Below are 18,687 nucleotides of genomic sequence, written 5' to 3' on the forward strand. Positions count from 1 at the left end.
TGAGACAGAGTAGCATGATTTGACACATAGTAGCATGATTTAACACAGAGTAGCATGATTTGAGACAGAGTAGCATGATTTGAGACAGAGTAGCATGATTTGACACATAGTAGCATGATTTGAGACATAGTAGCATGATTTGACACATAGTAGCATGATTTGACACATAGTAACATGATTTGAGACAGAGTAGCATGATTTGAGACATAGTAGCATTATTTGAGACAGAGTGGCATGATTTGAGACAGAGTGGCATGATTCGAGACATCACAGCATGATTTGACACATAGTAGCATGATTTGAGACAGAGTAGCATGATTTGAGACAGTGTAGCATGATTTGAGACATAGTAGCATTATTTGAGACATAGTAGCATGATTTGAGACAGAGTAGCATGATTTGAGACATAGTAGCATGATTTGAGACAGAGTAGCATGATTTGAGACAGAGTAGCATGATTTGAGACAGAGTAGCATGATTTGAGACAGAGTAGCATGATTTGAGACATAGTAGCATGATTTGAGACAGAGTAGCATGATTTGAGACAGAGTTGCATGATTTGAAACATAGTAGCATGATCTGAGACAGAGTAGCATGATTTGAGACAGAGTAGCATGATTTGACACAGCGTAGCATGATTTGAGACAGAGTAGCATGATTTGACACATAGTAGCATGATTTGAGACAGAGTAGCATGATTTGAGACAGAGTAGCATGATTTGAGACATAGTAGCATGATTTGACACATAGTAGCATGATTTGAGACATAGTAGCATGATTTGACACATAGTAGCATGATTTGACACATAGTAACATGATTTGAGACAGAGTAGCATGATTTGAGACATAGTAGCATTATTTGAGACAGAGTGGCATGATTTGAGACAGAGTGGCATGATTCGAGACATCACAGCATGATTTGACACATAGTAGCATGATCTGAGACAGAGTAGCATGATTTGAGACAGAGTAGCATGATTTGACACAGCGTAGCATGATTTGAGACAGAGTAGCATGATTTGACACATAGTAGCATGATTTAACACAGAGTAGCATGATTTGAGACAGAGTAGCATGATTTGAGACAGAGTAGCATGATTTGACACATAGTAGCATGATTTGAGACATAGTAGCATGATTTGACACATAGTAGCATGATTTGACACATAGTAACATGATTTGAGACAGAGTAGCATGATTTGAGACATAGTAGCATTATTTGAGACAGAGTGGCATGATTTGAGACAGAGTGGCATGATTCGAGACATCACAGCATGATTTGACACATAGTAGCATGATTTGAGACAGAGTAGCATGATTTGAGACAGTGTAGCATGATTTGAGACATAGTAGCATTATTTGAGACATAGTAGCATGATTTGAGACAGAGTAGCATGATTTGAGACATAGTAGCATGATTTGAGACAGAGTAGCATGATTTGAGACAGAGTAGCATGATTTGAGACAGAGTAGCATGATTTGAGACAGAGTAGCATGATTTGAGACATAGTAGCATGATTTGAGACAGAGTAGCATGATTTGAGACAGAGTTGCATGATTTGAAACATAGTAGCATGATCTGAGACAGAGTAGCATGATTTGAGACAGAGTAGCATGATTTGACACAGCGTAGCATGATTTGAGACAGAGTAGCATGATTTGACACATAGTAGCATGATTTGACACATAGTAACATGATTTGAGACAGAGTAGCATGATTTGAGACATAGTAGCATTATTTGAGACAGAGTGGCATGATTTGAGACAGAGTGGCATGATTCGAGACATCACAGCATGATTTGACACATAGTAGCATGATTTGAGACAGAGTAGCATGATTTGAGACAGTGTAGCATGATTTGAGACATAGTAGCATTATTTGAGACATAGTAGCATGATTTGAGACAGAGTAGCATGATTTGAGACATAGTAGCATGATTTGAGACAGAGTAGCATGATTTGAGACAGAGTAGCATGATTTGAGACAGAGTAGCATGATTTGAGACAGAGTAGCATGATTTGAGACATAGTAGCATGATTTGAGACAGAGTAGCATGATTTGAGACAGAGTTGCATGATTTGAAACATAGTAGCATGATCTGAGACAGAGTAGCATGATTTGAGACAGAGTAGCATGATTTGACACAGCGTAGCATGATTTGAGACAGAGTAGCATGATTTGACACATAGTAGCATGATTTGAGACAGAGTAGCATGATTTGAGACAGAGTAGCATGATTTGAGACATAGTAGCATGATTTGACACATAGTAGCATGATTTGAGACATAGTAGCATGATTTGACACATAGTAGCATGATTTGACACATAGTAACATGATTTGAGACAGAGTAGCATGATTTGAGACATAGTAGCATTATTTGAGACAGAGTGGCATGATTTGAGACAGAGTGGCATGATTCGAGACATCACAGCATGATTTGACACATAGTAGCATGATTGGAGGAGTAGATGGCAGAGATAATTGGGGTAGATTTAGTAAGGCAAACAAAAAAATAATGTTTACTAAAAGGGACTCTTTGGCGTTCCAGAATCTGTCAGCAGATGAATTCACGGCGAAAACAACAGTGACACTCAGAAGTGTTTTTGGAGATGCCTAGCTACTATAATTGCCACTGCCCAGCAGGATATCTGTGGCGCTGAGGTTTTCCTCCACACTCCCACAAGTGGCGTTCCCAGAACCTATCTCTCTAGGAAGTAGAAAGAGGCAAACCGCACCTAACGTGATGAAATATTAAGCTCTTCCTGTGGCACAGCCACATGCATATGTGGCACTTACTGAACCGTACTGACATGTGTGGCAACCATAGACCTACATATTACAGCACTGAGAGCGTCCACCAAAGTTCAACAAATAGACATTTAGGCACAGACAGTGATGACTGCCTATAGGTTGTTCAATCCGTTTTGTATAACATATGAGCAACATGCATTTGGTACTCAGGACAAAAATGAGAATTTGCATGGGACATGTGTAACATGGGGATGTTTTCTGTATCCCTGTAGAGATAATAGGAAAATCCCTCCAGATTAGCATTGTGGTGTTGAATTGGCAAAGAGCAGAATCCTATCAGCGTAGCCGCTGCAGTGAAAACTGCATAATTAACTCATCTGTTGAGCTTAAATGTATCACCTCGCTAATCTGCATCCAGAGCCTTGATGATTTCCTGTTAGAGTGGGCCGCTGGGAAAGATTAAAGCACCCCGATACAAACCACATCACAAAAGGCTTTGCAGACAAATACATTTACCCCCCCCCCCCCCCATATTCCCATTTCCCAATTATGTAAACCTGCTGCAAAATTAAAGAGGAATCTGGAAGCAATACTTACCCTATTTAATCAGACCGGTAACCTGATTTCTAGCATACATCAAATATGCTTTTTATGAGCAACAAGAGGGTGAGTTTTAATAATTAACCTGATACATTTATTTCCTCAACGTACCTTTTTTTTTGTTGAGTTGTCAATAACATTGTAGACGAGTGTATAAATGATTGAGTTCTTTCAATGACAAGAAACAAAACACAATAAGAAGATCATCTGGATTTACTCATTTGGATCTGATGTTTGGACATGGGTGCTCCGTTATGTTATGCAATTGTGTACAATGCGGGGCAATGTCTCAGCTCAAGCAGCTTCTCTGCTCCACTGATTCTGTACTAATGTAGAGGAGGAGGGAGGGGCAAGGGAAGCCAGAATGTTGTGATTGGTGCAATATGGCCGTGCTAGATGCTGGAGTGGGGCCGCTTGTCCGAGGCCCCAGTGGCAGATGGGAGAGGAAGATTAGTCATGCCACAATATACTGTGGCTACACTTACACTGCACTTCATCCTCCAGGCAGGGACAGCCTTCCAAACAAACGCCATGGCATGAATGCAATTCCACAGAAACAGGGGGCATACATTCACACCAGGCATATCTCTCTCTCTCTCGCCTGCTCTCTCTCTCTCTCTCTCTCTCTCTCTCTCTCTCTCTCTCTCTCTCTCTCTCTCTCTCTCTCTCTCTCTCTCTCTCTCTCTCTCTCTCTCTCTCTCGCCTGCTCTCCCTCTCTCTCTCGCCTGCTCTAATTCCAGCTCTTTTGGGGCTACCTCTGAGTTTGCAATGTGCATCGCTGCAGGGAGGGAAATATGGAGGCCGACCAGACAGTGTGTCGTAATGAAATGTAATGATATGTATATATGAGCGCTTCCATCACCAGGGGGTTGACCATGTTATCACTGTAACAGTGAACACAAGCAGCAGCATGGTCCTCTGCCCCTCTGCCTCCTGGGCATCCTCTCTCTCTCTCTCTCTCTCTCTCTCTCTCTTGGAAGCTGCGTCCGTCTAAAAGGCAGCCAAAACACAAAACACAGTGTTTTACCAGAACCTCCCTGGCATCCAATCTTCTGCCACGTCTAGGAAATCTGTTCCCCACAGGGTCAATGTGAAAACACCTTCACACAACACTACTAAATGGATATGGCCAATGCCTGAAACCTACAAAAGAGAGATGTATCATGGGATTTTTCTCTATTAACCTGACCATTAAACAAAAGCTGGACTCAGAGGTAACCATATAAGCACACAAAGACAGCAGTTACAAAGCCTGAACATATTTCTGACAACCGCACTAACAAGGCCATTCATAATACAATTATGCATTTTGTAATTATGAAATGAGACCTGTATGAATAAGTACAGATTTAATACAAAAGGATTAATTATCTACAAGAGGCAACCATCAAATGATGTTCTTAGATCTTTTCCAACATCTTACAAGCAAATCTCGGAGTAAAAAAAGGCTTTTATCCCCTGCTGTTCAGTTCATTTCTACTGATAACGTGAATTACTTAAGCCCGGCTATTAGTTTATGAGTCTATAAGGCTGGAAATTCAAATTCAAAGGCTGACAACGCCTCCTTTCATGCCTGCCTCTGTCAGATATCTCTTTGCATTTCAATAGCATGATGCATGAGTGGAAGACTGTGCCTGTCTTTTTCCGTTTGTCATTTCAGCATTGGGCTAAGTGAGACACGGCTCCTTTATCTCTCTGGGTAGGCCTCAGCATAATGACATTATTTCAATGTCCCTCCACCTGAACGGGTCTATTTACTGCCCTACTATGGCGTTAACATTTGCACCTCCTTTGTCACCGTCATAATTGTAAAAAAATGGAGAGGATGAAAAATCTAGAATATTTCTGATATGCTGACTTCTGCCTCCACATTTAAATTCACTAAAAACAAAACAAATTTGAGGATTAGGGTTGAATGGCAGGAACCCGGTTACCGAGAAAAATCCCTCCCTTTTCCCCCGGGATAAATAGTTAAGCCCATCTCAGTATGGAGCGTAGTTCACAATGCATGTGTAGACCTATCATCTCATCATGGTAGCTTTTTTTTCTTGTGACAGGTAGGCCTACATGCAGCGTAGCCTATGCTACAGCAATATAAAGACCGAATGTGCGTCTAATTTACCCATCTCCATCTGGCTTTCGGGGGTCACCTTGTTTTTTCATTGTAAATCAAAAACGTTTCATTGCAGCTGCAGAGTTTTAAAACAGCCTATCACTCAACTTGCTTTAAATCAGTGCACTCGCGAGCACTCTCTCACAGTCTTTCTCTCTCCATCAACTCCATTCAAATTGTATCCAAAATAGATCATCCTGTTCTAGATTGATATTTAGCCCTATATTTAGATGCCCTAGCCTACCTCTTTTAGGCAATACATTAATGGAGTATTAGCCTTACATTTAGCTAATTAATCATGGGTTATGTATAATAAGCTTCTAACTTATAGCCTCTGTCTCTTGCGCAATATGCAAACACCTGTGTTCTGCTGGCCTCTCTTTTTTTTTTTTTAAAACACTCCTTAGCTCTTGGAGTCCCATGCAGGAAACATAGACTAGAATAGCTTGCTGGACATCATTATTTTTTGCATTTCTTATACCAATAGACTATTGGAAGAGGGACGCAAGCTCTTTGTTGCTGAATGTTAAATATAGCAACCAGTAGAAATCACGGGTAGTTTGAAAGAAGAGCGAACGCGAGATGGTGGTAAGCTATAGCAGTTATTTATTCAGACCCATAACCATTCAATCTTCGTAAAGAGAAGTGAAAGCCTTCTGCATCGTTGTCACTAGAACGATGAAGATAAGGACAACGAAACATATTTCACTTAACTGTTGAAAGCGAGGAAGGACTGAAGCAACAATAGAGCGAGGCAGAGGAGGTAGGCTAATAACATTAGGGGAAATATTATGAAAGGTATATATGTGTCAGCCAACTAATTATACAAATTGGCCCTATTATATTTCAAAATTAAAATCAAATTCGCTAGCCTATAGCCTACTTGTGCTGCACCAAAATTGGATGCTCTCTTCTGTTTTATCATAGTTTGAAAGATGTGTGTCATTCCAGTCCATATAATACAGTATAATACAATACAGTAATATAGATTAGCCTACTGGAGCTAGTTTCATTTATTTCCCCAGAGAGCATACATCTACATCTACGGCCTGCTGTATGGAGAGTTTTGGTGGTTCCAAACTTTTTCCATTTAAGAAGGCTCATCCTCCACATACAACACGCATTCTGTCAGTCACGTTCTGTTAAAGGTCCCCTAAGCACACACATCCCTGGGTTGCTCCTCTTTTCAGTTCACTGCAGCTAGCGACTGGAATGAGCTGCAACAAACACTCAAACTGGACAGTTTTATCTCCATCTCTTCATTCAAAGGCTCAATCATTGACACTCTTACTGACAGTTGTGGCTGATTTGTGTGATGCATTGTTGTATCTACCTTCTTGCCCTTTGTGCTGTTGTCTGTGCCCAATAATCTTTGTCCCATGTTTTGTGCTGCTACCATGTTATGCTGCTGCCATGTTGTGTTGCTACCATGTTGTTTTCATGTGTTGCTGCCATGCTATGTTGTTGCCTTAGGTCTCTCTTTATGTAGTGTTGTGGTGTCTCTCTTGTTGTGATGTGTGTTTTGTCCTATATATTTTTATTTTGTATTTTTAATCCAAGCCCCTGTCCCCACAGGAGGCCTTTGGCCTTCTGGTAGGCCGTCATTGAAAACTGACTTAACTTGTTAAATTTAAAAAATTAAAAAAATTATGATGGAGGCCATTGCATTTTTGGGGACCTTCAATGCTGCAGACATTTTTTGGTACCCTTCCCCAGATCTACAATTCCTTCGAACTCATGGCTTTGTTTTTAATCTGACATGCACTGTCAACTGTGAGACATTATATAGACAGGTGTGTGCCTTTCCAAATTATGTCCAATCAATTGAATTTACTACAGGTGGACAACAATCAAGCTGTAGAAACATCTCAAGTATGATCAATGGAAACAGGATGCACCTGAGCTCAATTTCGAGTCGCATAGCAAAGAGCCTGAATACTTACGTAAATAAGGTATTTTTGTTTAAAAAACAGTTTTCGCTTTGTCATTATGGGGTATTGTGTAGATTTGTGTAGATTAATCCAATATAGAATAAGACTGTAGCCTGTAATGTAACAAAATGTGGAAAAGGGGTCTGAATATTTTCCGAAGGCCCTGTATATGGCGCATCAGGCTCAGGTAGCATCAGGTTTGAATGTTCATGCTGATCAAAGCTCCAATCAAATCCAGATATTTATATGCTTTATAATGCTTTTGAACGACACTTCCGGTTTTGGCGGGAAATACCGGGTTACCGGGGAGAAAAGTGATTTATTCTCGGGATGGAACATTTGTAAAATACCGGGGGAAATATTCAACCATAATGAGCATGCCCTCCTTCTCCCAACACCAGACAGAGAGACATCCTCATTACCAGAAGAGACTGGTCCTTAGTGAGCACGGCTGGATGAGGCTCCAGTCCAATCACAGCTCCAAATGACATGACAAATGACAACACCATCCTCAGAGGTGTAGCTCTCTGCTTTTGCCTCAACACCACAGAGAGCACCAACCAACCCCAGTCCTAACCAGGTGACTCAGTCCTGTAAGACAGCAGTAACAAGACAGCAGTAACATGGTCATTGATGTGTCAGAGGACTGTTGCCACACTTGTTAATAAGAGACACAGGCTGAGACCCGGGCTATTCACAGAGTCACTGAGTGGTGCTCCGAGGTTTCTATTGAATACAAAAACACGCTAGCTAATTATCACAGGCTGTGAGAGGGGGAAATGCCAGTGTCCATTCAACAGTCAAGTCTGAGCAGATTACTACATACCACAAGCCCTGACTGAACGCCATGGAAATGCTCTTATTAGCGACATAAAAGTAGAGAGACCCAGGGTTTAGAAAGGGCTCAAGCTATGACCCTGCGTGATATAGGATCCAACATAGTATAAGGCAAGGATGCACAACCTATTGACAGTCACTCTGAAGACGAATCCATTTAAGTGAATTTCACAAATATTAGTCTCAGCATGTAGCTTCTTTTTGGAGTCTGATGTCTATCAATTGTATAGAGCTAAATTGAATTCTACCCTGATGAGTCATGCAGTTCAAGTTCAGTCAATGCAGTTCAAGGTGGCCTGCACAATAGTGAAAACTTCAGATACATTCATTGTACGCTGGAAAACTGGGAACAGCAATATCAAATAGAAATCCTGTGTTCAATATAAAGATTGATACAAAAATATACATATTGTATTTTCCAACAATCACACACAGTGCTGAAACATTTTACTTCAATAGATGAAACGTGATGCAATAGCATTTTAAACGTGTATTAGGGAAACCCAGCAATTTGAATGGTCTACTTATTGCTACATCACGATACAAAACACTGGGGCGCTGCATCTCTTTAATAAAAACAAACCCAACACACAAATTGGAAATCAATTTTGACTGCATTAAAGCAATAACATGTAGCTGTTTCCAGGCAACAACTTAATTGATGAATGGTTCATGAAAGAATTATGTATAAAAAAAAATATATATATATATTTTGTTGGGGGAAAATAAGATACAAATTCAGATGTAAAAAGCAACAGTACTAGGTGACCCACTCATGCCTACACTAGCCATCCAGTTCTTTTGGCCTCCTTCTACATTTCTGAACTGTTGACAAAATGTCCAGCTATCGGGCTCTGGAGGAAGAGTAATCAGTAAACCCAAGCTAACCTGGCAGCAGCGTAACTCTGTTAGCGTTCAGGCCCCGATTGACAGCTCCAGTATCAGGATACTTCACTAGTCCCACTACATGGGGAAGACAGGAGGGCGCTTGTTGTTTTGTCTGTCTCCCCTCCAGCAGTGTCATCCCCTCCCACCTAAGTCCTACTGGCATGGAGGTGAAACGCAACCCTCTGGAAACTATTTTGTTCGCTGTCTGACTGCCAGCCAGTGCAGATGCCCAATGGTTCAATTGGTTCAAGTGAGGCTCGTCTCTGTGAACTATGGAAAGGGGTCCACAGTAATACTGTATTTCTTTATTTTTTATTTAACTAGGCAAGTCAGTTAAGAACAAATTCTTATTTACAATGACGTCCTACCGGGGAACAGTGGGTTAATGGCCTTGTTCAGGGGCAGAACAACAGATTTTTACCTTGTCAGCTCGGGGATTCGATCCACCAACTTTTCGGTTAATGGCCCAACGCTCTAATCACTAGGCTACCTGCCGCCCCGTATATATATGCTGAACGGTTAACGTTCTGTCACGAGAATTCCAAACTATCTCCTGCAATTTTCAGCTTTAAGCAACACGTGGTAATAGCAGCCAAAAAGACTCCGCTTCCCCCATGTATTGTCCATATATCTGTGAGCAGGCCCACTTCCTCCAGGTATTGTGTTGCTGCTGTGTTTCCTATATGCGCAACTCCTATTCTTCCTTTTAGGCGGCTATATTGCTGAGTCAGACCCCTCTGTTATCTGTCATCTTCCTGGGGCGTCACTCTCTCCCTCAACAACAGGCTCTACCAGGAAAGACAGGCCTGGATTGGAGTAATATCAACATGCTCCAAGACGTGTGAACTCCAGAGCAGCCTTCTGCGTGTAAGTGTAATCCTTCCTTGACACTCCGCAGGATAGGAGCATGTGGTTTCAAAGGGGGGATGTGAACCCTGTGTGTCCCTAGGCTAAACACTGATACAACCTCTGTTAGAAAACAGTCACGGTGCTCAGGACCCAACAAAGAGACCGTTTCAGCTCCACCTAACGAAATGTACAAACTCAATTTAGCCCAAATTGTGTTTTCCTTCTCTTCTATTGAAATAGTCAGACACCTTTTTATTTACAGACAAAAGTGCAACCTAGTGTGATGGGGGGGAATCTTTTATTTAAATCCTCTTGCAAAGTATATTTTTGTCAAAAGAGCCTAGATATTCACTGAAGTATCATAGCTGTTAAATTCCCCATTTTAGCAGGCGCTCTTATTCAGAGACTTTCAGGAGCAATTAGTGTTAAGTGCCTTGCCCAAGGACACATTGACAGATTTTTCACGTAGTCGGCTCAGGGATTCAAACCAGCGACCTTTCGGGTACTGGACCAACGCTAATAACCGCTAGGCTACCTATCTGTTAGTACTTAACCAACGATGCAGTAGGCCACAGTAATCCAAATAAAGTAGTAGCATTGTGCCTAATGCTATATAACATTGTAGGAACCAACAATTGTACTCAATTTATCAGCTATAAGGTATTTTTTTCCTTCTTGTGGTATAATCAGTACATGTTGCCACTACTACTGTATTGTAGTCAGTCCAGGGAAAGGAAGTAGTTGGAGCCTGGATTTCCTGTTTCAGCCGAAGCCAAGAACTCTGAGGAGGTTTGTTTGAGCTTCAGGTTCTGACTCATGTAATGACGGATGGGTTGCATATTGCTGTCGTGACACATCGGTCGTAGGACCCATCATCTGTAGCCTAAACAGCTATCTGAATTTTTATTTTGGAAAAGAGACTTAAAACAAAAAGGAAGATAGCATTTCAGCTGTCAGATTCGAATTACGAAGCTGTTAATCGCTGATGCAGCTATTGTATATTTAAGTAATTTAAGTGGTATAATATGGTATACATTTAAAAAAAAAAAAAAGCTTTATGGGGCAATATATTTAATCCCGTTGATTAAATAGATGGCACGCCTCAACTTGTTCCATTTGGACAACATTTGTTGTTGTGAGGGCTGTTGGTACTAATTTCGAAGGGATAATGAAAGCACCCTTATCTGTCACCCTCTTTACATTCCTAACCCTGTGGTCTTGTGTGTCCTAACCCTGGAGTTACAGTGGTCCCATGGTTGGTGGACAGGGCCAAAGTGCAGCCAGAAGAAACTGGCAGGCAGAGATTCCCCACGGCTGCAGCCACCACTGCCATGACGTCACTGGCTGAGTGCCAGCTGTACGGTTTTGGTGGCACCCACCGTCTGCTTTGTGGGGCCGCGCGCGGCTGAAAGTGCAGCGCAGCAGACCGTGCTGAAATGCTCCCTTTGTGACACAGGGTTTACCTCAGGGCACGGAGGGAGGCCCGGGGAACAGGCCAGCAGAGCGGCCGGCCCTCCTGCAGCCAGGCAGCCATGCCCCTGGAGGACGCCCATTGTTCCCCTGCTCTCCAAACAAAGCCTGCCCCCTGTGCCTCTGCCCCAGTCCTGTGACACACCAGCCCACCGCACCACGCATTGTTGCTCTAACAAACCCACTCCCAAATGTCATTACATATTAATTTTCTTTCTTCTCTTTTACAGTCCATTTACTTTCTGTTGAATTGGCTATCCCTCCCAAAAATACAGCCTTACTCTGTGGCCGCCGCACATTTTGTGTCCTGCGAGTATCAGATAACAAGGTAACTTATCAGGCCAGAGAAATGAGACATATTTCTCTCAGGCAATCTATCTCAGCATTCATTTTCACTCCTCTGAGAATAAGACACAGGAATGACAAAAAGGGACCAAATGATACACCGTTTCCACTGACAACTTATTTCGTTTCCATGGCTTTTAGTTAAGATGGTCACTTCTAGTGTTTAAGACTAAATCTATTTTAGAATAGTAGAAGGATGATGACTTGCAATCAGATGAAGTGGTGAGAGATTCTTGTTACAGCAGTGTAGGCCTATCATTCCCACATTCAGAACGCAAATCACCTGTTGATTTGATAACATCCTGACGAGACCAATGGTTCTTCAGAGACATGTCAATATAACATGTTGTTGTTTGGGATAAAGTCCAGGTATTTAACATAGATTCAGATAGGCTGATGTAATTTAGGGAGCCAAGTTATCCAAGTGACTTTCTAAGGCTGTGGATGCTTCGGTGTGTCAGGCCTTCCCCCTTTTCCCTATACAAAGACAGAATAACAAGGAGAAAATAGCTGGCAAACTCAAAAATCTACCATATTGTAATGCCATTGATAAGCTAAATTAAGCAGATAGCACCGACTGGGCACACAGGAGCCATATGGTGCCTCTACTGCCTGTTGCAGGCATAACAATAGGCTGGCCTAGACAGTGAGGGGCAAACACAGCCGAACAAATGGTCGTTAGTCCACATTTCCACAGCAGGGAGGGGTAAAACCAAACGTCTGGATTTGCATATTTTTTTTCCTCTTCTACAGGTGCTTGAAGTACTAAACCAGATGTCAACGGACTGAAGAGTAGGACTGTTTGCCCATGGTGATTCAACAGTTTCATACGCACTGGCGTAGCACACAATCCCTGCAGCCCACGTAAGGCGGGGTGGCCCACGAGCCTTTGGGGTTGGGGTCCAACCAGAGGTTGGGGCACCCCAACAAAATATTTAGAATTACAGGAAATTAGCTTTAAAATTGGAACATTTTCTCTCAGACGCATGGAAAAATGTGTAAAATAGCATGAGATTAGCTATTAAACTGCAAATGTTTCTCTCTGCCACATGGCAAAAAAAATTAAATAATAAAAAATAAACATTTTTGTTGCTCGGACCTTCCGGGGGCCCCGCGAAACTACGCTACGCCACTGTCCATATACTCTCAGCCTGAACCCAGCAAAGATAATAAAATACCCTATTTCCCTCCATCCATCCATCCCTCCCCTCTTCCAAAGTTACCCACAGTCCTCCACTCCCAGAAGTAACTGGTGAGTTTTGCACCTCCCCCACCCCTCTGATTTCAGAAGCGGTTTGAAGCCCCTCTTGGCTAGACAAAATATTTATTTCAAGCTTTATTTTCAATCTAAAAACTAAGTCCAAATTTAGGAAAGTGATAATGACATTAACGTTAGTGACATGCCAATTGTCAGATTGAAAAACAGTTTCATAACATATCATATGAGAAAAAAAATAAAAACAAGTAAAGCTGAATACTTGAACACATTTGACTCAAGTCAGTATTTCACTAAAGAGATCTGTTAATTATCTAATTGAGATGATGTTTCACATTATTGTTTCAAAATCAGCAGGTTATTAAAATTGGATTTACACATGATCAAAACAAACTTCCAATCTAATCCATGGGCTCATGGAATAATTGCAGGCATATTTTCTTTGATGAGAGAATGGTGATTAAATTAAATGAAACACTGTACTTATCATAGCATTCATAAACCAAATTACAAAAGATTTCCATTTTCTTCTTGGACTCATGAAATCACAGGAGGGTTAGAGGCTGTATTACACACTTGTACCTAGTCGAATGAATCATTAACGAAGGCAAAGGCCCTCTGTAATATAGACTTTCTCCTTCACACATAATGTACCAGTTAGTAAAAATAATGATATTATGTTTGTTTTCTATATGAAAATCTTAAAATAACTTCTAATAAAATATCATTCGGTGGTGAATATGATTGCAAAACTGTTTACACATCCAAACACTACTGTAAACAGAAAGATATCACACAACAATAATTCCCCCAAGCAATAAGTTACTGATTAGGATACAATATTACATCATCGACATGTTATATTGTACGAATAAAATGTGTACTTACAGATGTCAAAGGGCCAAATGAAAACCCGAAATGCAACAAGTCCTCTTGACTTGTATGCTTTTTTTTGCGCTAGGAAAGCAAAATATCCTTGACGGCAACTCCCTCCCTATTGGGGGGGAAAACACAATCAAAAGTGTCTGAATAACTTATATCATGTAAAAGCAACAATATGTGTTCTACAGTAATTATACGACGATGTACTGTGGCGCCGTCGCAATATACAAAGGAGTCTTCAGATTATTATTTTTATTTTTAAATGTCAAAGATTTTCATGCAATGCCGGACGACGTCTAGGCACAAAGTGAAAGCGACGGATCTCCGATGTATACTAGTTCAGCCAGCCAATATAACACGCTTGCAGTTTCTACAATCTATTTCACCAGTGGCCTACTTCTATTAGATAGGCTACATATTTTTTTTATATATATACTATAGTCATCCTTAAATATTTTCCAATTAAATCTGACTACTGATTTTCCAGTTGCCTACAAACGCATCACAGTAAGTTATCATACAAAGTAGTTGGAAACTTACCTTAAACACCTCTATTAATGGTTAATTGTCACAATTTACGCTGTTTTAAGATTTTGCTGTAAGAACTGAGATGTTTTTTTTCAGAACTGACAAGGTATTTTTTCTCCAAACCAGCCGGCTAGTGCGTAAAATTCGCCGCGTATCTACAGGGATGCGAAGTATGCGCGGAATGGGAGCAGGAATGAAATGAACGCAAAGATTGAGTTTTCGGGGCGGGGCGTGAGTGGCGTCATTCTAAACTCTGAAGCCATTGAGCCAGACCGGTGGGAGGGACTGTACACACTCAACAAAAGAACAGTAGTGCGCCCAAACTTCCTTCAAAAGACAAAACGAAAAATCTGTGCATATTATACCTAGACTATCCACTAACTCTCTTTGATATTTCTGTTTAGAAAAAAAATACAACTTTGATTCTAAGAATGATCCACGAACTAATAAGACTGTTGGTTGGCATTATACTATCAATAGGATAACTTTCTTTCCAAATAGACATTGTAAAAAAAACTTTAACTAAAAAAAACAGTTGTAGGTATTTATTTTGTAACAGAAAAGAGAACGTTCCCGTCAAAGCTGATTTTCAAGCTGCCCAGCAATGCACCTGAATTGTTATTATCATGGCATGTCTGTTGGTGTCAAGTCTATAACCTTCCATCCTGCAGCATGTGGATGGAACTGTACCTACAGCTGACCTGATGACCAAATCATTACTTTTGACCATTACAAAAGGCTGTAAGGTCATAAATGGAGAGGGAGTGTTTCACAACCACTTGTTTGCAAACGTGTAAAAGCCAACTCATCTTTCAAGGAGATAAATCATCACAATTAGATTAAGGACATTTTTTTTTGTTAAACGTTTATACCTCTATCTAATCATACCAACATTTATGAATTAATATGCACCCTTGCAGCACTGCCTCTGACTTTTAAGGAGTTGTTTTTTGAAACTCATCCCAGCTCAGGTTTCAGCCCCGGGGCTCTTAAGCCATGTCTTCAGATGAGGAGGGTCTTGGCACAAAGCCAAGAGGTATTCCTGGGTCATGACCTGAGTCAGCAGCCACAACCTGACACCAGGGCATCCTGACCCCTCTCAGAGCCGGTCTCTTTATCCACAGCAGGGGACAGATAAGATTGTCCTCCCCATTTCTCAAATCGCTCAGCAATACACGCCTGCACACAATCACACTCACACAAACACACACGCAAATAGAAGCGCGCCGCACGGACGCACACACAGGCACAGAGGATATGACGCTGCGTTGTCAATATAATACACATGCAGAGCAATTTTCATGGAAACCAAAAACATGACTAAAAACGGTCCTGATTAAGTAGAGAAACGCTTGCCTCTCCATCATAAGTGTGTTGATGTTTAATGTCTCTGCTGGCTTAAATTGACCCCTCTCACCCTGAGGTCAGAGGTTAAATTGGCCTGATTTACTACCCTATACCGGTGACGTATGATCTCTCCTAATCCATCTCCCAGAACAGCCACCAATATAATAGATCCTGGGAGTTAAATACTTAGGGGGATGGACAGGGGATGAAACACACGGAGAACATTATATATTGTATCATAAACGTTATATTGTATAAAATAAAAATGCTACAGTGCTCTGCCTTCATTTCCTCTTCTCTGCCTCGGCCTGTGTCAGTCCCTTGGCTGCAGTATCATGAACTGGCTACTTGTTTTGAACATAATTTGCCTTCGACAGAAGAGCTGGTCAATTAGATCTCAGCATGTGAGCAGTCGCCATCTTGTGGTCAGAAGAAAGCAGTGTTGATCGGGGTAAATAGAATGACAGGAAGGGATGCGGCAATACATGAGCATCCAAATGCTTTCAGGTCATTGGCAATTGAGCCTCTGGGACAGTCTTTTGAATTTGAACCATACAGTGATTGAGCATAGTTTAACTTCTTATTTTTTCCAGGCAGCATAAATTCACTTCATTATTACACCGTCGTTATACCACAAGGTCATCTGATGGGACAAACATATGACAGTTTTATGACATTTAAAGCTCGGGGTGGACTACGCAGGATTTATTTAATTGTTTTAAATTGATCATATAATCCACTCTTTCAATAACTTAGATGGCACCTGCATTCTCTATGCACATCCATGTATATGGTCTGATAAATGAAGTGTACTTCATTGAAGGGTATGTACATTCATGGTCGTGGTTCTTCTAGTGGATTGTGTTACAGAAAAACTGGTTAGCTGCAGGCCTTTTCAATGGGACATTTGAAGGGGTTGATGTCACTATACACATACAGTGCATTCGGAATGTATTGAGACCCCTTGACTTTTTAAAACGTTGTTATGTTAAAGGCCTATTTAGTAAAATTGCTTAAATTGTCCCCCCCTCATCAATCTACAGACAATACCCCATAATGACAAAGCAAAAACACTTTTAGTATTTTTTTTGCAAGAAAATCTATGAAATATCATATTTACATAATAATTCAGACCCTTTACTCAGTACTTAGTTGAAGCACCTATGGCAGCGATTACAGACTCAAGTCTTCCTGGGTATGATGCTACAAGCTTGGCACACCTGTATTTCAGGAGTTTCTCCCATTCTTCTCTGCAGATCCTCTCATGCTTTGTCAGGTTGGATGGGGAGCGTCACTGCACAGCTATTTTCAGGTCTCTCCAGAGATGTTTGATCGGGTTCAAGGCTGGGCCACTCAAGGACATTCAGAGACTTGTCCCGAAGCCACTCCTGTGTTGTTTTGGCTGTGTGCTTAGGGTCGTTGTATTGTTGTAAGGTGAACCTTCTCCCCAGTCGGAGGTCCTGAGAGCTCTGGAGCAGGTTTTCATCAAGGATCTCTCTGTACTTTGCGCCGTTCGTCTTTCCCTCAAACCTGACTAGTCTCCCTGCCACTGAAAAACATCGCCACAGCATGATGCTGCCACCACATTTCACCGTAGGGATGGTGCCAAGTTTCCTCCAGGCCAAAGCATTCAATCTTGGTTTCATCAGGCCAGAGAATCTAATTTCTCAAGGTCTGAGTCCTTTAGGTGACTTCTGGAAAACTCCAAGCAGGCGGTCGTGTGCCTTTTACTGAGGAGTGGCTTCCGTCTTGCCACTTGGCCATTAAGGCCTGATTGTTGGAGTGCTGCAGAGATGGCTTTCCTTCTGGAAGGTTCTCCCATCTTCACAGAGGAACTCTGTCAGAGTGACCATCGGGTTCTTGGTCACCTCCCTGACCAAGGCCCTTCTCCCGAATGCTCAGTTTGGCTGGGCAGCCTGCTCTAAGAAGAGTGTTGGTGGTTCCAAACAACTTCCATTTAAGAACGATGGGGGCTACTGTGTTCTTGGGGACCTTCAATGCTGCTGAAATTTTCTGGTACCCTTCCCCCGATCTGTGCCTCAACACAATCCTGTCTCAGACCTCTACAGACAATTCCTTATATCTCATGGCTTGATTTTTTGCTCTGACATGCACTGTCAAGTGGGGGTTCTTATATAGACAGGTGTGGGCCTCAAGGATGGTCAATGGAAACAGGATGCACAGGAGTTCAAATTCAAATCTCATTGCAATGGGTCTGAATATTTATGTAAATAAGGTACTTTTTATTTTTAATAAATTACCAATTTTCACTTTGTCATTATGGGATAGTGTAGATTGATGAGGAAAAAGTTATCCATTTTTAGAAAAAGGCTGTAACATATCAAAATGTGGAAAAAGTCAAGGGGTCTGAATACTTTCCAAATGCACAGTAAATACATGAATGTTTGTGCACCAATCGTCTCTCTGATTCATAGTCCACAGGGCTGCTTGTGATGTTACGGGTGAATGCCTCAGCCTTTGATGTGGCCCTGCTTTCTTAGCAGCATGTGAAAATCCCAACACTTGAAGGAGAAAGGGCAGCCAGGTTACATGACCCCTAGCGAAACGGGCCTAACAGAGCAGACATTGTGTGCGTTTCTATGGAGTTATTATGGTGTTTAGCCTACATGTGTTCAGCTTGTTCCAAAAATGAATGATCAACCTCACAGGCAAATAAAGGAGGCCAAAGGTATCAAATGTTCTTCTTCACATCTCTGCCAATGGACCCTTCTCTTCCTCTGCTGTACTCTCTATACTCTTACGCCTGCTAAAAGGTGAGGTACGAGAGGCAGAGACTCGGCAGATGCACAAGCACTAGCTCTGCTGTGAGGAAAAGTAATGAAAGGAATAAAAGGGGAGAGGGATGTAGAGGGAGAGAGATAGGGGTAATTACCCTCTAATGGGGGTAACACTAGTATTCAGCAGTCA

The 18,687-nt window shown here is 41.6% G+C and overlaps 1 protein-coding gene across 2 annotated transcripts in view; it reads right to left on the reverse strand.

The window, feature by feature from the left end:
• Nucleotides 1–14,595, reverse strand: part of LOC109889583 (transcriptional enhancer factor TEF-1-like) — a 43,833-nt gene extending 29,238 nt beyond the window's left edge. Inside the window, exons 1-2 of one of the 2 annotated variants that reach the window (XM_020481129.2) lie at nt 14,425–14,583; nt 13,891–13,996 (exon numbers count right to left, since the gene is read on the reverse strand). The gene's annotated coding sequence lies outside the window, so the exon portion shown is untranslated. Of the gene's footprint in view, nt 1–13,890; nt 13,997–14,424 lie in introns of both variants that reach the window. The other variant, XM_020481130.2, reaches the window with a different exon arrangement.
• Nucleotides 14,596–18,687: the final 4,092 nt, after the last annotated feature.

Source organism: Oncorhynchus kisutch, linkage group LG4 (assembly GCF_002021735.2).
Source record: "Oncorhynchus kisutch isolate 150728-3 linkage group LG4, Okis_V2, whole genome shotgun sequence".
Lineage (NCBI taxonomy): Eukaryota > Metazoa > Chordata > Actinopteri > Salmoniformes > Salmonidae > Oncorhynchus > Oncorhynchus kisutch.